Below are 21,389 nucleotides of genomic sequence, written 5' to 3' on the forward strand. Positions count from 1 at the left end.
TACATAAACAGAGCTGCCCCAGTAAACACAAGTGTTCCTTCGGATCCTATTAAGAAACGTATCATTTACAGCCTCTGGGTCTGGAGGACAGGTCGGAGGTCAGGTGGGCCATTCCCTCTCCCACAGGGGCACGCCCAGACAGGTGATAAGTTGCCCAGCCACGCCTCTGCAGGGAGGGTGAGGCTGCCTGGGCTGAGAGACCTGGCCACGGGGCCCTGGAGCTTCCGACCCCAGCCAGAGAATGCAGAAAAACCAAGGCACAGAGGGCAACTCCTAGCACAGGCCTCTTCACCTCCTCCCTGGGCCTGCCAGCCTCAGGGAGCAGAGGGGAGAGCTGGGGGGTAGAGATTGCCTGAAGGGGAGAGGCACCGATGAGACCAGGCCTCTCTCAGTCTCAGTTTAGTCATTGGTAAATGACAATAATACCCCTTGCACTGATAGGGGAAATTCAATGAGATAACTGGCCCCTGGGCACTGAGAGGGCACCTGGCACACGGTAGGTGCCACTGCTCAGTGGATGAATGCACGGCCTGGCTGTTCTCCCTTATTGGGTTGGACGTCGCCATTGTTGCCGTGAAGCTGCAGAACTTTTATAATCTAGGTGAGAAGCCCTCCCTACTCCTCGCATTCTGGAGCGCAGGCTGCAGCAGAAAGCCCAAGGCTGAAGACGCCCTGGTGTCCAGCTCTCTGGAAGTTTTCCCAGTGCCCTGGGGCCCAGGCAGCCCCACTGGGACTGCCACGTCCAGTCCTACCACACCCCAAGCAGCAACCGCAGGAATGAAAGGGATTATGGCTGTCTTGTGGGAAATTCAAACATTTAAAAACCCTGTGAAGGCCAAAAGTCCATCTGTAGGCTACAATCCATGTTCTAAATCTCAGCGTTAATCTTGCTAAAATAACACCTTTGCATTTTTATCAGGGCCTTTCCTCCAAAGAAAGAGACCATTTGTGAGGGAATCGCAGGCCATTTGGCTGCCCCTGGGTCACAACAGGCATTCGTGAGTCCTGTGCTGACTGACGCCGTCTCCCCACAACGTATTTTTAGGCACCAGTGGATTAGAGATTTTGTCAACAGTCTGAGGCATTGAGTTTTGCCAGCATATAAGGTGGGGGCCTCTGTGGAAGGAGAGAACATGAGCCGTATCCTGCATTTGCAGAGAGGGGGTCCGCTGCACGGCTGGGCTTGGGATTCTTGGGAGGTCCCAGAAACACCCCCTTCCCACACTGAGTAGATTAGGGTTTGCACCTGCTCCTGCCTTCAATAATCCCTGCATTTGATTTTCTAACCAACCATGAATGAGACTATGATTCCCATTGCAAGTGGAGAAATTGAGGCTCGAAGGATAAATTACCAGAGGTTGCACAGGGAAGAAATTCAAGCCCAAAGAACTAGGACCACGTTAGGGCAGATTTCCCAAAGGCCCTGTCCTGTCATATCTCCCCCAGGAGACTGCGTCTATTGTGGCTAGTGGGATTTCTTTCCCTTTGTAAATTTTATCTTGTAATCATTACACAAACCCCATGTTAATACCCATGACAAGAACCCCAAAAAACCGAAAGATAATCTGTAACCAAAAAAAGTTGTATTTCCACGTTTCCTTCCAACCATTAGTCATAGGAAATTCCTATTTCAATGCCTCTGAGATATGCATTTTTCACTTTTCTAAAATATAAATGCATTTATAATTGACGTATACACATAATGTGCCTGTAGTTTTCTTTTCTGTCCATAAAAGCTCTTGGTAAATCTCTTGTGTCATAGAATCAAAGAAATAGGGTAGGTCATTTTGTGGAGATATAATAAAACCGTCAATGTGATTTGCCTCCCACTCCATTCATTTCTCTGTAGATCTCTCCACATCAGCAAAATTTTAAAGACGTCCAGCCCCTACTGGATGAGACCCAGTATATCATAATCCCTGGTTGGCTACCCTCACACGGAGCACTCGGGTGATGTGACTAACTTCAACACAAATTAAAACAGCAGTAGAACGTATGTAAGCCACAACTTATAAATTCCAAGGGGAAACAGAAAGGAAAGAAACTGACATTTAAGTGAGCACCTACTCTGTGCCAGCCTTGTGTTGGGGAACTTGAGGAATGAGGAGGGCTCTGGCCCCAGATTATAAAGGAGGGATGTTTAACAATTCTGAGGTCAGAGTGGGGAAGGTTTCCAAGGGAGAGTAACCCAACCCGTAGTGTTCCCTGACCCTCAGGAATCAATAAACCAGAGTAAGGTGTTTTTTTTTTTTTTTTAAAGCATCTTTAAACTGAAGGTGTCTTGTTAAGCTGCTTGTTTTCAGATGCCAATTTCTGGGCAGCCACCACCTGTGCCTCCCACCGCAGTCTGAAATGATGAGCCTCAAAGGTTATTGAGAATCAGAATCAGCTGGAGGTAGGTTAAATCACAGATTGCTGGGCCCCAGCCCAGGGGTGCTGAGTCACTTGGCCTAGGGTGGGGTTCCAGAATTTGTATCTCTAACAAGCTACCCAGGATGCTGGTGCTGCTGGTGTGTGCCTGAGGATGGCCTGAGGAGATTTTAAAAATGCTGGTGCGGGCTTCCCTGATGGCGCAGTGGTTGAGAGTCCGCCTGCCGATGCAGGGGACACAGGTTTGTGCCCTGGTCCGGGAAGATCCCACATGCCGCAGAGCGGCTGGGCCCGTGAGCCATGGCCACTGAGCCTGCGCGTCCGGAGCCTGTGCTCCGCAACGGGAGAGGCCACAGCAGTGCGGTGAGGGGCCTGCGTATCGCAAAAAAAAATAATAATAAATAAATAAATAAAAATGCTGGTGCCTGGGCCCTCCCCGAGGACTCTGGGTACAGCCTGGGCAGCAGGATTAGCAAAGCTCGCCTGTGATTCTAATATACCGACATGATGGAGAGCCACCGGGGTTTATGGCAAAAGCCACCAGACCTGATTCAGGTTCCTCAGGTCTGGAGGGTTCCTTGGATTTCAGGGACAACCTGCTCAGTCTTCCTAGATCAGGGCCTGCCAGGTAGTGGGTCTCTGAGTGTCAAAGGGAAGCTGTCTCATGCAAGCCACACTTCCATACCTGTTTCTTTGAAACCAAATAAACTGTTTGCTAATGCTGGAAGAAATGTGTAAGCCTATTACCCACGTATAAATGAGGAGATGTCATAAAACCTTCTGGCCCCTCTGCGCAAGCATCTGGGCACGCGGCAGTGTCTGGCTGGAGCCGAGAATGGCCACCCTTTCAGATAGGCACGCACTTGACAGCTCGCCGCAGTTCCCATCACTTCCTGTGAATTACCTGCCCTGGGCCTGAGACACCCATTGATCTTAGCTCCTTATTCATCAGTCTACTCCTCTGTGCCCCCCTTGTCACATACTACTGCTTCAGAACACATCACCCCACAACTTAGTGGCTTCAGATCGCCATTTTGTTTTGCTCGTGGTTTTGTGGATCTGGAATTTGGCGTGGTCTCAGCCGGGCAGTTCTCACCTGGGGACTGCCGTGGGCTGCGATCATGTGAGGGTTCCCCTGGGACGGATGCACGGGGTGGTGTACGCTCACGGCTGCAGCTGATGCTGGCTGTTGGTTGGGGGCTCGGCTGGTCTTTCGACGGAAGTGCTACACGTGGCCTCTCCAGCATGGCAGTCTCTGGGCAGTCAGACATCTTACATAGCTTAGTTTCCCCTAGAGCGAGCATCCCAAGAGAGCCAGAAGAAAGCTGCCTGGCCTTTTCTGATCCAGCCTTGGAGGTCAGGCAGTGTCACTTCTACCGCATTCTATGGGTCATAAGTGAGTCACTAAGGTCAGCCTAGATTCAAGGGGAAGAGACAGGGACCCCGCTTTCTAAAGGGAAGAGTGTTGAAGAATTTGAAGACATGCTTTCAATCCTCCATAACCCTCAACACATTTGTTGGATGGACGGTTGAGTGGATGGATGCCAAATTGCTCCCCACCTATTCTGTCCTATGGGTACTTAGTTCTTTCTCTCCTGCCTCCTTCTCCTGCCCCACCACGACACCAGCCATCTGAGAATTGGCAGGGCAGAGCAGCCTGGTGGTGGAAGAGCCAGCTCGCTAACAACCCATGGCCTGCTGCCAGCTGCTGGGAAATGGTGGGGCCGGTCCCTAGCTAGTCCTGGGCTTCAGTTTCCCTGCTCAGATAACAAGGCGCTGGGCCACATCTCTCCAAGGCCCTCTCTGCTCTAACTTTAAGAACATCCAGACCTTTCTTCTTGCTTTCTGAGAAGGTGGCTGGAGGTGGAGTCCAGTCTCCCTCTGCAAGGAGGTTTGTTTCTAAATGACATAAGCCTGCACAATACATTCTGGTGTGAGAAATTCAAATAGTGCAGAAGTATGCAGAGTAGAGTGTGAACTTCCCTCCGACTTTCCTTTAGGCCCTGCCTCCCTTCAAAGGGGATCAGCCCCAGAGTGCAGTGACCACCCTCATGGCCCCTTTAAAAGCATCGTTTCCTGTACATTGCAGATGCAGAGATAGCTTTGCTGGGGATATGTGGTTTGCTTTTTCTTTAACATAAATGAGACCATACTGTTCATGTTGTTCCGCAACTTGCTCTCTTTCACTTAATTCTGCCTCTCTGGCATCTCTGAATAGAGATCGCCCCCAAGTCTTTTGTACGCCTCTAGAACATACCACAGCAAGAACGCTCCACAGTCCATTTGCCCGTTCTGCTTATTGTCAGACGTGTTGGTAGTTTCCAGTTTTCCATTATTCCATGCAGTCTTGCAGTGGACATCCTCGGGCTGTGTTCAGCACCCCCGGGGCTTGCAGGGCTGCGCAACACTGCATCTCTGCCCAATGATGCCGAGAGGCTCCTTCCGGGCAAATCCAGTTCAAATCCTGAGGGCAAGTCCGGAGCTGTGTGGCCTGGGACGCCTCACTTAGGCTCTCTGAGAACTCGCAGAGGAGCCGATGAACACAGCGACTGCCTCCTCCGGGCAGGCGGCCGCAGAGGCAGGAGGGCCCGGCCGCTGGCTGCTGCGCTCCCCGGTCCGGCTCTGGTGCGGTTATGTAAGTGGGCCGCTAATACTGCTTTCATTGTCGGTGGAACCCAAATTTAAAAAGGAAATTATTCTCCTGATGCTCAATTCGCCTAATCCCCATCTGTCTCTCCCCTGGTCCCCACCCCCCCGCGCTCGCCGAGCGCTAGCATCTAAGGGCCTTGAACACGCTCCAGATTTCTAATTTAGTTTGCTTATGCAACCAAAAATATTATGGCCGCGGCTTCTGGGGGTGACTAAGTCTGTATTCTGGGCTCCAGGCACGCTAAAAACGGCAGCGCCAGGGCCCCGCGCCGCTCGCGCGCGCACCACACGCCGGCTTTTTTTTGGTTCCTCCGAGGCGCCGGCAGCTCTGCAGCGGTGGGAGCCGCAGGAGGGAAAGGCCGCCGGGCCGCCCGGAGCGGGGAGGGCCGGGGACGCCCGGGAGGAAGGAGGGTAGCGCCGCGAGGGCCGGCCTGGGGCGCCCGCACACGCCGGGGGACGCTCTGGTCGCCGGCGCCTGGGTTCCTCTCGGAACCTCAGCCTCCTCCCATTTCTTTTATTCTCAGGCTGTCGTTCCTTTGTGCCAGGAGCAGGAATCCGTCTTTCCCGCCTGTGCCCTTACCCAGAGATCTGTTGAAATATGTTTGCTGCACCATTGTTTATTCTGGAATAGCGAAAAATTGGAAACAGCCCTTCTATCAATGGGGATCCATCTAGTGAATGAGGGGAACTTCGACACTCTGGGGTACTGTGTAGCTGATAAAAAACAATGGGTTGATCAAGATGGCTTGATGTGGATTCAATTAAATTAAAATTAAATTAAAAAAAAGGCAAGTCACAGAAAAAGAGAGTATGGTTTTAATTGTGTTTTTAAAAAATCATCAATGTGAAAATGGAAGGCTACAATGGACTGTAAGGTGGTCACCTCTGGCGAGTGGACTGAGATTGGGGATGGGGAGGGTGAAAGAGATTTTTGGGTTTCATCCTACTTCTGCATTTTTTTTTTTTTAATTTATTTTTTGCGGTACGCGGGCCTCTCACTGTTGTGGCCTCTCCCGCTGCGGAGCACAGGCTCCGGATGCGCAGGCTCAGTGGCCATGGCTCACGGGCCCAGCCGCTCCGTGGCATGCGGGATCTTCCCGGACCGGGGCACGAACCTGTGTCCCCTGCATCGGCAGGCGGACTCTCAACCGCTGCGCCACCAGGGAAGCTCTACTTCTGCATTTTTTCAATCATACAAAGAGACTATATTCATGTATTACTCCCATAGCTTTAATTTGCTTTCAATGTTACAGGGGAGCGGGAGAGAAGAGCAGGGAGCTTCCCTGACTCATAGTCTCTGGAAGCAGTGGTCAGATCAGGAGTGGGACTGACAGGAAGGCACCTGCTCTCTACCTGCCCCTGGTTGGGGCTTCAAGATGCAGGACTACTGTGCTTTGAGCTCTTGCTGCCAGAAGTCTTGGGGCTGAGGGCTGGATGGGCACCTGGCCTGGCAGGGCAAATGCTGAGGGGCAGAGCACTGGACTGGGAATCAGAAACTCGGCTTCTAGTCCTGAAGGTCTGGCTGGATGGCCCAGTCTCCCTTCTGCCCACCACTCTGGCATCCGCTGCCCTGATGGCCAGGCCGGGGCTGGGTGCGAAGGTGTGGCGACCTGGTCACCAGCTCTGAGGCCTGGGGTCGAATGTGAGACCTCGGCCACTTCTGGAGAAGTGTCACCTGACTTGACTTCTCCGGCAAGGCCAGGGCTCCCTGAGGCCCCAGATGCAGAGGGCAGCACGTGTTTCCCAGGCCTAAGACAGGCCCAGATCGTATCTGCACAGCACTAATCAGCCAGACAGTGGAGGCATCCACACCGTCACCAGGGGAGCAAGGAGGCTGCCTGCACACAACGGGGTGTCTCTACAGCGTGCTGCCGACGTCCCCAGGTGGGCACTGACTCCTCCAGTAAGGTGTTGTCGTTCCAAACCAGGAAGCCCTGTGTGGGACTAGCTTGATGAAGTGTCTTCACCTCATTCCTTCTTGAGGCCTTCCGTCTGCTCAGGCACGTGGAGACTCTTCACAAGGTGTACTAAATGCAGCTTTCACCAAAAACAGGTGACTCGGGAGCCCTTTCCTTCCAGAGCCTCCCAGGGGCTCAGAGCCCTACACACCAATGAGCTAGTGAAGGCGGGAGATGGATGGGAGGCGAAGGACGCTACTGGCGCAGTTTGCGGAAACTTCAGATGAGCATGATGAGGTACAGGGATGTGTGGAGGACATGGGGGCCACCTCATCTGGGAGAGATGAAAACTAACGGTCCTGCCAACAGGGGGCACATGTGCCAGGGCAGGCGCAGGGAGCCAACGTTAATCTCTTTCCTCAGAGTTGACCCCCTGCAAACGCACATCACAGGCTCACGTACAAGCCTGTGCTCACACAGCAGGCGTGCAGGCAGCACAGCTCCTCACACGAGCACATCCACTTGTGCACACTCGCACACACCCCCTCACATACAAGCAGGCTCACCGCACATGAGAAGAAGAGCACACGTCCATGCACACTCCCAGTACACACCCACACAAACCCTCGTGCCCAGGCAAACCCATGGGTGCTCACACACAAGAAGACAAGCACACAAAAGACACCAAAGCACAAATAGGGGCACACACGTCCACACACATGCCAGCACCCACCCACGTACACACACGTGCAGGTGAACACGGATGCCAGCCCTCTGGAGCTGCTCAGGCAGGCGCACACAGAGGACACAGCTGCATCTGCACACTCATGCCCTCATACACATGGTGGCTTTTTTTTTTTTTTGCGGTACGCGGGCCCCTCACTGTTGTGGCCTCTCCCGTTGTGGAGCACAGGCTCCAGACGCACAGGCTCAGCAGCCATGGCTCACGGACCCAGCCGCTCCGCGGCATGTGGGATCCTCCCGGACCGGGGCACGAACCCGTGTCCCCTGCATCGGCAGGCGGACTCTCAACCACTGCGCCACCAGGGAAGCCCCACATGGTGGCTTTTAAGGCCATAGCAGGCTCCCTGCTTCTTCTTGCAAGTGGGGCCAGCGGGTGTGGAGTGAAATTGTGGTTTAGAGGGAAGCTGAAGGACTCCTAAAGTACATTTAGCAAAGCAGTTCACAGAGGCATATGTCCTTCGAGTATCTTTATCTTTAGCACTCATATGTCTAGCAGAGTCTGGGTGGCTCAGTATTGCTACCAGGAAGGAGGACAAGCTCAGTATTGCTACTGGGTGCAGAGGAAGGATACCCCTTGCTCCTCGTCACCCTCCCCCCACACACACACCATAGTGTTCCCTCCCCCAACCAACTGGGTTCCCCAGAAGCCTGCCCCCTTCCCACCAGGAAAACAGCCATCAGGGCAGATTCTCCAGCCCCCACCCAGATGCCTGGAGAGAGGGTCAGCCAGCCCCGTGCCCCCCACCTCAGGAGCTCAGGTCCCCAGAGCACTTGGGGCCATAACCATCAGCCTTGGGCCTGGGCTGTGGCTGACTGTGGGAGGCCTCTCCCCAGTTCCCCCAAATGTACGCATGGATGGTGTTTTCCACTACTCCTGAGCTGGCAGAAGGTCTGGGCATATGCCCCAACCCTCTGGCTGGTTGCAGACAAGCCAGTGGATTTCGAAAGCTATTTAATCCCTGGGTTCTGACACACCCAGTTCACCACCAAGCAGGATCTAGTGCCTACGGATCTGATGTCAGAGGGCGGCCCTGGCACAGCTCCATCCTTCCCGCCCACATGAGCGTGGCGGAGCCAACAGAGAGAAAGAAGATCCCCAAAGCCTCACCTTGTGAATCACAACCATTTGCTTCACGCCAGGCCTGCAACATCAGCACCTTCTAAAAAATGATGCTGGAAAAGAATAAGAGCAGGAAAAAGAATCAGGGGCTATCAGGTGAGGACAGCAGATAAGCAAAGCATTACGACCTTGTGTTTATTTCAAAACAGTACTGAACGTATTTAGGCAGAGAAAAAACTGGAAAAACTAACAGTAATTATTTCTAGAAATTTATCATTCAACAAATATTTGTTGAGCACCTAGTATTTGTCACATTGTTTTAGGTGCTGGGGTTATAAGAGTGAAGAGACAAAACCCTTAGGGATCTTAGATTCCTGGGAGTTAACAGACAATAGCAAACACCTAAGCTCAATATATAGCATGTTAAACCGTGATAAGCGCCATGGGAAGAGGGCAAAGGAGAAGAGATATGGGTCACTGGGGAGCTGAAATTTTTAACAGATTTTATTTTTTAGAGCAGTTTTAGATTTATAGAAAAATTAAAATAGTACAGAGAGTTCCCCCAAATCCCTCCCCCTGTACACAGTTTCTCCTGTTATTGACGTCTTAGAATGGTGCATTTGTAACGCTTGATTAATGAACCAATATTATTATTAACAAGTCTATTGTTTATTCAGATTTCCTTAGTCTACCTAATTTTCATTTTCTGTTCCAAGATCCCACCCAGGGCACCACATTATACTTAGTTGTTTTGTCTCCTTAGGCTCCTCTTGGCTACGACAGTTTCTTAGATTTTCTTTGTTTTTTTTTTTTGTGGTACACAGGCCTCTCACTGTTGTGGCGCCTCCCGTTGCGGAGCACAGGCTCCGGACGCACAGGCTCAGCGGCCATGGCTCACGGGCCCAGCCGCTCCGCGGCACGTGGGATCCTCCCGGACCGGGGCACGAACCCGTGTCCCCTGCATCGGCAGGCGGACTCTCAACCACTGCGCCACCAGGGAAGCCCAGCTCTTCTTTGTTTTTGATGACCTCAACAAAACTAGGAAGTCCTGGTCAGGTATATTGTGTTGGAATTTGCCTAATATTTTCTCATGATCAGACCGGGCCTATGAGTTTCCAGGAACAAGACCACAGAGGTAAAGTGCTATTTTCATCACATGTCATATCAAGGGTACATGTTATCAATGTGATTTATGGCTCTTGATGTTGACCCTGTTCACCCGGCTGAAGCAGTATTTGGCAGGTTTCTCTACTCTCCCCTCCCCTCTTTCCATACTGACATCTTGGGAAAGAAGTCGCTTGGGAAGGAAGTGCGTGCAGCCCACACTGGAGCGAAAGTTATGCTCCACTGCCTCCGTTTAGGGTGAAGTATCAACATAAATTTTTTGGAATTCTTCCGCAGGAGCGATTGGTCTCTTCTCACCCATTTATTAATTTACTCGACACGTTTATAATGGACTCACAGATATTTATTCTACATTTGGGTTATAATCCAGTAATACTTTATTTTGTTGCTCAAATTGTTCCAGCTCTTTCACTAGCTCCTGTGGCCCATTGACATGCCCCCATCAATTTTTTTTTTTTTTTTTTAGCACTTCCTTACTCTCTGGCACAAGAAGATGCTCCAGGCTTATCTTATGTACTTCCTGCCCCAGTCCTAGAATCAGCCATCTCTCCAAGAAACCCTGGATCCTTTTATTGTAGAATGGTACTAGAAACCAAGATCTGGGTACTAGGTGTGCTCTGTAATTTTTAATATGATGGTTAATGAAAGCTTCTCAGAGAAGGTAATATGTGAGTGAAGGCCTGAAGAAGGTGAGAACAAACCATAGAAATATTGGGGGAGGATCACTCCAGGAAGAGGAAGACTGCAAGTGCAAAGGCCCTGAGGCAGGCATGTGCATAGTATATGCAAGGAACAAGGAGGCTAGTGTGGCTGCAGCCAGATGTGAGAGAGGTGGGGGAGGTGTAGATAGAATAGAGCTATCATGAAGGGCTGTGGCTTTCCTCAGATGGACAGGGGAGCAGACGGACAAAATGATCTACTCTGATTGTGGTTTTTTTTTTTGACACACCACGCGGCATGAGGGATCTTAGTTCCCGACCAGGGATTGAACCTGTGCCACCTGCAGTGGAAGTGCGGAGTCCTAACCCCTGGATGGCCAGGGAGTTCCCCTAAGTTATTTCTTAATAAAATCCCTCTGGCTATTACGTCAGGAATAGAATGAAGGGGATGAGCAGATATCACTGTAGGAATCCAACGAGCAATGATGTTGGCTTAGATCAGGTTGAAGCAATGGAGGTGGGGTAAGGGGCTGAAACTCCGAGGCAGAGCTGACAGTGTCTTCCGACAGACTGGATGCTGGGCGAGAGCTGGGAGCCTGATCATCTGGAAGGAGGCCGCTGTGACTTGTCCCATTTCGGGAAGACTGGAGGAGCCGCAGTTTTGGCAGGGTTCAGGAGCTCACCTTTTGGACACATTAGTTTAAGACGCCCACCGTTCATCCAGTCTGGAGCTCGGGGGAAGGGTGGGCTGGAGATATGAGATGAGAACAAGGCCCAGGTGAGAGCCAGGTCTTCAGCCTCCCGGCCCAGCACTGAGACGCTCATTGATTTTAGCCAGCCGGAGCCTCAAGGCCATGGGCTTAGGCCTGTTCGGGGCCGAGGCCACTCAGCCCAAGCTGAACACAGGACCAGGAGCCAGTCCTCAACCATGCAGGGGCGGAGGAGCCCCTGAGGGAAGTGGCCCCAGATCTGGGGGAGGGCTCGGTCGGTTCCCAGAGAACCCTTGGCTTTGCTTTAGACCAGGATTTACCACGCATAGCTGGGGCTCAGGGCATGGAAATGCTCAGAGTGGGGGTGGGCTTTCTCTCCAGCTGGGTGCTTCCCGGGGTGGGACTTGGGAACCACACTTACTTTTTCCTCAGCACCCAGCTCTGGGCCCCAAGCCAGTCATCAGGGCTGCCAAGTGAATGAAGGACATACTCTGGTGGGCAGCATCTCTGGTCTGTGGGCCGGAGGTCACTGGAGCCCTGAAACAGGAGGGATGGAGGAAGGGAGAGAAGGTGGTAGAAGAGGGGTGAGGTGAGGGGATAGGAGACAGGGGGAGGGAGGGGGCGGGGAGGGTCCTAGACACGGGGCGGGGGTGGTGGGAGAAGGAGAAGAGAGGGGACACAGGGGAGGCCAGCAGCCCTGGGCCTCAGGACTCCGAAGCCTGGGGAGTGGGCAACGGCCAGGAGCCCTTCTTGCCTTCTCCCTTTCTCTCACCCACCCTCCTACCCGTCAGCAGATGCTGTGGGCTTCACCCACGGCTGGACACACAGTCAGACCAGCCCTCCCCCGACTGGCGGTCTCCACCCTGTCCAGGCCACCACTTTCTCCTATTTGCGCCTCTCTAAGAGCTTCCTCCTGCTTTTGCCTCTACAGTCTGCTCTCCTCAGAGCAGCCAGAACTCTGCTTCTAAGACAAAAACAAGGTCAGGCCATCCCTTCAAAAATCCTGGAACGGAGAGGCCTCCCCCGGCCCTGCTCCACCTGCCTCCACCCTCCCGGCCTCCCTCCAGGCCTCTCACACTGGCCTCCCCAGTGCCCCTGACACCCCAGGCCGCGCCTGCCTTGGGGCATCTGCACTGGTGGTGGCCTCTGCCCGCCCGACCACTTTCCTCCACTTTCCCACGTGCCTTATCCCCTCATTCTCTTCAGGTCTCAGTTCAGACGTCACCTCAGTCCTTCCCTGGGCACCCTCTATCACTGCTTCTCACTACCCCCTTACCCAGCTTAGTTTTTCTTAATACTTATCACCAGTTCATATATATATTTACATTTAAGATTTCCCCCATGAGAACTGTTTTGCCGCCAGTGTGTCCCCAGCACCTGAAACAACTCCCAGACAGGTAGGCACTACATAATATTTGTCAAATAAACTAACGGCCACCTCTCACCTCAAGAGTCCCCCAGGGCTGGTGTAGGCCATCCTCATCAGGTCTGACCGCTTGGCTCTCAGAAGTTCTTAGACCCTAAAGATGGGAAGGGAATGCACCAGAACCGCAACAGAGCCAATCGCACCCTCCTGCAAATCTGCAATTCCACGTGAGGCTGAAAGCTCACACCTTCCCAGAGCCTCCTCCTCCCCTAAGCCTTCCAGCCAGCCAGGCCCCAGAGCCTACAGGTCACCTCCAAAGCACCTCGTCACTCCCGCTCTTGTCCGGCCCCATTGCCCCCTAGCTCATCAGCTCAAAGCCTCAAAGCTCGCACAGGAATCCAGAGTGGTCTTGCTAACAAGCGCGTCAGGCCTGTTCCCTGCCCCTGCTTAAACTCCTTCTGTGGCCGTCAGGATAAAGTCCGAAGTCCGGATGCCTCTGCCTCTAGCCCCACCTCCTCTCCAGCCGCTGCGCCCCCCCGCCCCCCCGACCTGGGATCTCCTTCCTTTGAGCTCCTGTGGGGGATCGGCCCCATGGTGCTCTCCCAGCCCCCCTTCCTCTCCACAACCCTCTTCAGTGACTGCAGGTAGTGGTGTAACTGTCATCCTGCCTTCCCACTTTGAGTTCTCAGGGCTCTGTCTTGAGTCCTGTTTGCACGGCAAGCTGGCTGACCTGTTTGGATGTTTGCCAAGAGCGGCTGTGATGGGTGAGGGGGGCGGTGGAGGGGAGACCACGGAAGGAGGAGACCAGGACGGGTGCCGAGGCCCCTGGTCTATCCCTTGGCGTCACCACTGCTGACCTGGCGTCAGACCCCAGGCTCCGTGGGCAGGACCGGGTCTCTCTGCTCCAGGGCCTGACACAGAAGAGGCTCTTAGGAAACATCCATTAACTGTCTGGCTGAATGTCTGGCTGAATGGTTGACTCCAAGTAGCGGCTTGGAGTGATTTCTCCTTTTCTATGTTTCTGTATTTTCCAATTTTTATAAATAAGGTACATCCCTCAATGTTTAGAATGAAAAACAAAAACTAACCTTGAAAAATCATTCTTATTAAAATGTTGACTAAAAAGTAACACTTCCTGTATCTTCCAAAGCTGAAGAGACGCACACCCCTTGCCCTGCCATCCCTCCTGTGGGCACATACCCAACGGAGATGCGGTCCTGTAGTCCCAATAGATCAAGACTAGAGTGTTCACGGCAGCTGGGAACTGGAACCTACCCAAACGTCCACCAGCCGTAGCATGGGTGAAAGCGCTGTGATGGGGTCACTTGGTGCTGCGCTACCAGCCATGAGGACTTAACAAGACTTAAATGAAACATAATGTTGGGCAAAAGAAACTAGACACAAAAGAACACATGCCGTATGGCTCCATGTCTGGACAGTTAGCGTGGACAGTTTAGAAGCAGGCGTAGGGGGTTAGCGTAACTCTGGGGCTAGTGAGTGAAGGTGTCCTGAGGGGCTCTGGGCGCTGGTGAGGCGCTGTTGTTTGATCTGAGCGCTGGCTCCCTAGGCATGTTCAGCTTGCGCTAATTCATCCAGTTGTACACTTTTGAGCTTTACAATTTTCTTATGTATGTTTAACTCCAGAAAAAATGTTAAGGAAAGAAAACGGCATGCATCCTGGAATGAGTTAAATCTGCCTCTCTTTTCTGTCCAAAGGGGGGCAGAGTGCAGGTGTCCAGGGTCCCTGGTGTACTGGCCTCACCGGTGCCTCCAGAGTTCCCCTCCAGTCTCTGAGACACCCGACCCCGAGACTCAGATTCTGTTTCCGTCAAGCCTAGGGGATGCTCTCCAGAGCTCTGGGGTCAATTCCCACTATTACAATTTAGGACCGAGAAGCAGGGCTCTGGGGGGCTACGGGCTGTCCCTCCCTGGCTGGGTTACTCTGGGCCTCCCTGCCACCAGCCACCAGCTGTGAAGCAGGGCAGGGACTGGGGGCTGGGGGCTGGGGGCTGGGGGCAGGGGGCATGCTCTGTGTGGGAGGGCAGAACACAGCACAGGCCGCCTGGGTCCTTGAGTCCTGTCTGGCAGCCTCGTGGCACCCTCCCATCCCTGTAGGGCAGCCTGGCAGGAGCGGCTGTCACACTTCAGTGCCTCCCTCGCAACCCCCATCTCCAGCAGAGGACAGGGAGCAGGGCACCTGCTTCGCTGCACCCAAGGGCAAGGGAAGCCCAGGGACCTCATCTGACCTTGTACTTAGCCCCCAGAGGTCACCACAGCGGGGCTCTAGGGGCTCAGGTCGCCACAGTCAGGACGGGGGAGGGCAGTAACCAGTCCTAGCCGAGCAGCAGCCCGGGGAGGGGCGGGGATCCAGCGCTGCCCTCCGCCATGGCCGCCAGTGAGGTTATAAATAACCACCGCGGGTCGCGTTACCTCCTGACCTCCAGCTGGAGCCCAGCGATCCGCAGTGATTAGCATCTCCTCGCTCGCCGCCCACTGCGAACAAATACCCCTCTGTGTGCCTCCCGGGCGCCGGGCCTCACCGCAGGAAGCAGGATGTTGGCCCGGAGTCAGGCACCCCAGGCTCCCCCGCCTCCCCGGCCTGGGTCTGCCCACAGGGGTACCCCCTTCAAAGCCAGTGGGAAGGAGGCAGCACTGGTGACTGGCCCCCCTCCTCCCAAACGTTTCCGGAGTCACACAAGACAAACAGCATTCTCCCCAGCAGGGCCCCACCTTCCTAGATGGCAACCGAAGCTCAGAGGGGGATGTGACTGGTCCAGGGTCACACAGCCATACATGGCTGACGGGGAAGCACCCAGATGTCAGACGTCCTAATTCTGACCCTGAGTAGCCATTGTAAAAGGAGGTTGGGGATGGGGAGATTGGCCTATTCATTCAACACATTTTTGCTGAGCATTTACTAGGTGCCAGGTGCCGTTCCAGGCAGAAACCCTTACCCCTGTGGAGCGGTAGTCTAGGCGACGGGGTCACTGACTCCCTGGAGCCTGGGGTCTCTTGATGGAGCCATAGTCCAGGCAGCTGCTGAGGGTCTTGAGGCCCAGGGAGGGAGACTGGGTCAGGGAGTGAGAGGGCCAGGCTGAGGGCGCTGTGGGGCTGCAGGTGGCCAAGGCCAAGTGAGTGTAACATCCCAAGCTAGGAAGGATTTGTCTCATTAGTGGGCGCCCTCCCCCACACCGCTTCCAATGACCTTGCACCCAGGGCAGAGGGTGAGGTCTCACACAGCGCCCAGTCGCAGTGGTCGTCCTGGGGGAAGCCACAGGACTGGGGCTAGCCGAGGAGCTGGCTCTGCCCAGTGCAGAGAGGAACTGAGTCAGGAGGTTTGAAGAGGCCAGCAGTGAGGGAGGGGGTGGTTCTGGATGCTTCCTTCCTTTTCTGCCACGCTCGCAGACACTTGGAAGCACTTGCAAGAACTTGGGCTGTGTGGCTTCACCATCTCCTTGCCCTCTCTGGGCCACAATTTCCACAGGTAGGAATGAAAGGGTCTGGCTGCCTGGGGTCCTGTTCTAGGGACTCAGAGATCCTCCACTCCGAGTCAGGCTCAGCCTGCGCGTGTTCCCCTCGCCCGATGAAGCGCAGGGCAGAGGCCAGCGGAGGCGTCGGGCGTGGCCAAGTGGCCATGGGTAGCCAGTGCTGGCCAGCCCCCCGCACCACGTGTGCAGAAGTACCGTGCACACGTTGCTGGTGTGAGCGTGCGGGACATGCCTGCAGCTGCGTGCGTGGGAGTGTGCCTGGTGGGCCGGTGGCTGTGTGAAGCACGTGCGCAGAAGGGTGTGGATGTCCTGGTGTGTGGATATCACTGTTTGCATGGGGGAGGAGATGGGATAGCGTGTGGGCGAGTGCAGAGTGTGTGGGGTCCCTCGTGTCGGTCCAGGTGTGCACACGGAGGGCAGTGTGTGTCTTGGCCGGACTTAGCTTGAGGCGCGGGATGAAAGCCTGGCGGGCGCTCCCTCACTCTGCAAACTCCCTCTGCCCACATGGTCAGCCTGTGGCCGATGGGCCCTGACCAGTCAATGAACTCAGGGTCTGGAAGAGTCAGCAGCTTTTCCAACCTCTTTGCCAAATGAGATGTCAGCACAGAGGCAGGGGTAGGGGTACAGGCTGGGGAAGGTGGCAATGACTTCGTGACAACTGGCTGCTGGGGAGGGGGTGGGGAGCTGGGCCTGGCTGGAGTGAGGAAACCTGCCCCACTGGCCCCTGTTTGGAGCAAGGCCTGGGGACCCACTCTGGGTGGGAGCAGCGGCCCAGCCCCAGGCTCACACTTCTTGGGGACCCCTTGGTTCCCTTTGTGGGGGGCGTGGTTATGCCAGGGTCTCCCAGGAAGGCGGGGAGGGGCACCCTGGAGCACTGAGCACCTAACAGGGGCTTTCACAAGCCATCCCATGAGCTTACAGCAACCCCATGAGGTAAGGGCTCTTATTCCTCTCTTGCAGATGAGGAAACTGAGGCTCAGAGAGGCAAAGGGATGGAAGTATCTGAAGCCACGCAGCTAGAGTAAGTGGTGGAAGCGGCCTAGAAACGTGGGTCGGTGTGTCTCCCACTCCACCCCACCGTGACGCGGGACGGCGGCAGGGGTAGCCCTTCAAACTGCTCCTCTGTGAAGGCCTTGAAGTTTAGGCATTGGACCTTCTCTGAATCCTCAGACCCTCCACATACTTCTCTACAATTTGGGGGACAGTGGACATCACTCACCATGCAGTGGGGCCACCACAAGTACTCAGAAGCCTTTCTCTAAGCACAGGTGGGAGGCTGGGCCCTATTGTGAGCACAGTGCCTTGGTCCAGGGATCAAGGCCTGGACTCACAGGGATCAGGCTCGTGCTGCTCCTTTGTGGGGTTAGAGGGGCCCCAAGATCACAGACCCAGGGGTGCATGTGAGTAGCATCTTTGCACCCAGAAGCTGAGATCACGTTTGGGGTGCTGTTTCTTCAGCCATTGACTAGTTTCTCATAATAATAATAACAATAGTAATAATAATAAAAACTACCCCTGCCTACGCCTTCTAGTTCATAAAGTACTTTCACAAGCATTCTCTCATTTAGTCCTTACACCTGCCCTGTGATGAGGAGTTAATATGCCCATTTTTTGGAACCAGAAACTGAAGCACAGGAGGTTCTGGGACTAGTCTCAGCTCTCATGGCCAGGAAGTAGCAGCCACCCAGTCTTCCTGACCCCTGCCCAGACCCGCTCCTTCCACAGCAGCAGCCCTTCCCAGAGGAGCGTGGTGATCATCCGACTTCTCCAGGGGCAAGCCTGCCCCATTCCCCGCACTGAGACCAGACAATGTGCTCTTTTCATCTGGGGCTGTGTGAGGACTGGTCCCCGCCCTCCCCTCCTGCAAATACTGGGGGCTGGGATGGTGGGGACGATGTAGAGAAGCCAAAGTGACTGCTGCAGAAGAGAGCTGGAAACAGGTGCTGGGGAGGGGCCCCCACTGCCCTTGGCTTTGGGCCCAGCAGAGGGGTGGCAAGGACCAGCGGCTCCTGGAACATGAGCCCTGTACCAGCTGTTACCATGTTCCCATCTGCTTGTGGCAAAGTGAGAAAAATAAGGACAAGACAGTGGGGTTTTCCTACAGGTCAACCTACTCAATCTGAAGGACTGTCCTCTTACCTGAGTTGTGTATTTTCGTGTGTATGTGTTTGTCTGTGTGTTTAAAAGGACTTTTCCTTTGACATTTCCTTTTAATGTCCTTAACTCAGCAAAATGAAAAACTGGTGACCATGTCAGAATCTAAATTGTTGTTTTGGAAATATTAGTGACCTGAGAAATCCTAAGACTGGGAGCCACTGAGCCAACTCCTAGTTCTTGGTGGGACCTGGCATAGAAGCTGTTTTTTAGTTGAGGGATAATATCTGAACAGCTGGAAAAGCCCAAGGGGCAGAAGGGGCTCGGCGGGGTTCCTGCCCAGACTCAGCCCCACAGCCCCCGAGCCCAGGTGTCCCCAGGAAGCCTGAGCGGAAGGAACATTTGTGTGACGCACAGGGAATTCTGAGAAAGGCCTCAGGGCTAATTCTCCATGCCACACGCCCTCAGCTTCTTCTGTGGTCCGGAGGCAGGCACAGATGCTCCCCTAAACCTCACCCCTGCCTTCCCCGGCCGTCTCAAGGCAGGTTTCAAAATAGCACAAGCCCTGGAGGAGACGTCATGGGTCAGGCTGGCTGCCTGCCCCTCAGAGAGGGCACATTGGTAATGTCAAGGCCAAATATAGAGGGACCCAGGACACCGATGGGGGACTCCGGGCCTGGGGAGCTGCACCAGCTTCGAGATGCCTACCCTACCCCACCCGCGCCGAGCCCTGTACCCGCTAAACCCGGGCAGCTGGGAGGCAGTGCCTCCTGGCCTGGCCGAGGCCCAGGGACATGTCCTAACAAGTCCTGACTGGAGCTGGAAGGGCGCCGGCCTGGGCTGGGTGTGAGCGCGGGGGCACGGCCTCCGTCTGGGGTCTCTCGGTGCTTTTATAGGCATCATTTCCCACAGGCTGTGCCTGAGATCAGGTGACTCAGGGGACAGAGGAAGTGGGTGCTCCCAGGTGGGAGCACTCCTGCCCTCCTTTCTTCCCAGCTTCCTAAGGAGACCAAGGCCATAAATCCAGGGGTGGGAGGCAGAGAAGAGGGCAGGCAGCCAGGCCAAACCCCAATAAACTGCTTGGCTCAGTCGAACTGCAAATAATTAGTCCTGATCGCCAAGGTTGCCTCCACCCTCCACTCTCGGGAATTAAAAGTCAAAGGGCAGAGCTGCTGACGCAAATGTCAGGGGAGACGGGTGCTTTGGAACAGCTGGGATCCTGCTTTCCGGGCTCTGCCACCCCAGTGCCCTGGGCACGGCGTCCTCCGGGCCAGGGCCCGAGAGCCCAGTGTCCATGCAGGGAAGGGGGTCCACTGCCTCGCCCTCTTACCGGTTCTAAGGTGAACCATATTTGACTGGAGGTTAATCAGAAATTCCCATGAGGGCTTCCCTGGTGGCGCAGTGGTTGAGAATCTGCCTGCCAACGCAGGGGACACGGGTTCGAGCCCTGGTCTGGGAAGATCCCACATGCCGCGGAGCAACGGGGCCCGTGAGCCACAACTACTGAGCCTGCGCGTCTGGAGCCTGTGCTCCGCAACAAGAGAGGCCGCGACAGGGAAAGGCCCGCGCACCACGATGAAGAGTGGCCCCCGCTCGCCGCAACTAGAGAAAGCCCTCGCACAGAAACGAAGACCCAGCGCAGCCAAAAATAAAGAAAGAAAGAAAGAAAAGAAATTCCCATGACATGGCATTGCCGATGCCTGGGGGCCTGGGGAGAAGCAGCGGCTCAGCATCTTGTGAGCCCCTCTCCCTCCCACGCCTAAAAGAGAGGACGAGAACTCCGCCCTCTCTACCGGGGGTGGGGGTGGGGGCGGCTCCCTGAAACCCGGTGTGCGTCCCGCCAGGTCCACCCTGCAGCGGGCAAGCCCTGGGCAGCTGCACCGTGGTCTGTGCACCAGTGGTGACCCCCAGTGGTTAGTGTGGGACTTAAACTTGGGCTACTGCAGACCCAACCCTGAGCCTCAGCCCAGAGCAGTGGCTGGGGAACTCCGGGGTGTGCAAGGCTTAGGGATTTGATTTTGGTAAGAGGGCTGTTGGCATTTGGAAGTATTTTTGGATGATTTTTCTTAATTGAACTGTGGCTGGATCTAGGCCTACAGGTCCCACTGTTGGCGAATCAGCTTCAACGTGTCTAAGAATGCACTCATCTGCTAGCCCTGAAACTGCTCCCCCTCACTTCCCTGTTTCTATTAATAGCATCACCACCCTCCCAGTCCCTCAGGCGCTGAACCTCGAGCCTCCGAGTCATCTTCCACTCCTCCCCACACTGGGCTGGGTGGCTGGTCCTGCCCCTCCTCACTCTGCAGGTCACCCTTAACACCCTTTTCCCCCGGTACTCACGGCCGCTGCCCCAGTTAGTCAGCCTATCGCCCGAGCTGTTGCCATCCTCAACAACGCCTCTGGGTCAGACCTGGGTATGTGACTGGTCCTCCACTTACCCGCTGTGTGACCTTGGGCAAGTTACTTACCTTCTCTGAGCTCAGCTTCCTCAGTTGTAAAATGAGGATAATAATGACAGTCCCCACCTCACAGAGCATGGCAGAAATTAGACGACAGAATGTAAAGAGCCTATCACAGAGGAAGTGCTCAGTGCATGTGAATTATTAGGGATCATCCATCCAGTCCAACTTCTCCAGTTTAAACAAGTAAACTGAGGTCAGAGGCTGGAATGAGAGCTAATGTCTGGCATTGAGTTCCAAGTGCCTTTACAGCATGCTCCAGTGCAGGGCGAGTAGAAGTTCCTGGAGTCTTGAAGCTCCTCTCCACCCCCGCCCCCATCATCGTGTTCTGAACCCACAACCAAAGGCCACCTTCTGAGTTCACTGGACCCACCTGCCTCCTTCAGGGGCAGGTATGCCTGGTAAGAGTTGAGGTCACTCAGCCATAGCAAATATTCTCTGGGATGAGACAACCACAGATCACGTCCAGTGGCTGTGAGTCAGGGCGGCCCATCTACAAGGTGCTGAGTGAGGTCCGGCACGTTGACCTGGCCTCCTTGGGGCTGCTGGACATGCAGGGCTGTGGCCATACAGCAGAGGTCAGAGGAGGGCAGGCTCCTACTCTTGCAACCCCGCCCTCACGTCCCTCTGCCGACTCACACCCGCCCCACCTCCAGGCCTCGGGACTTCGCTTGGGGGTCAGAGGGAGGGCAGGCTGATTCAGCCAGCTTCCCATCTAGGCACAAATGGGCAGCCAGCATCCACAGCCTCATTAAAATTGAAAGTGG

General features: G+C 54.7%; 1 long non-coding RNA gene across 1 annotated transcript; it reads right to left on the reverse strand.

Annotated features, from left to right (window-relative positions):
* Positions 1–10,924: 10,924 nt before the first annotated feature.
* LOC132594270 (uncharacterized) lies at positions 10,925–15,077 on the reverse strand. Its single transcript, XR_009560458.1, has 4 exons — positions 15,020–15,077; positions 12,661–12,735; positions 11,637–11,752; positions 10,925–11,253 (listed from the first exon to the last, which is right to left on the reverse strand). It is a non-coding gene; the product is annotated as an uncharacterized lncRNA (long non-coding RNA).
* Positions 15,078–21,389: the final 6,312 nt, after the last annotated feature.

This window comes from Globicephala melas, chromosome 20, assembly GCF_963455315.2.
Source record: "Globicephala melas chromosome 20, mGloMel1.2, whole genome shotgun sequence".
Classification (NCBI taxonomy): Eukaryota; Metazoa; Chordata; class Mammalia; order Artiodactyla; family Delphinidae; genus Globicephala; species Globicephala melas.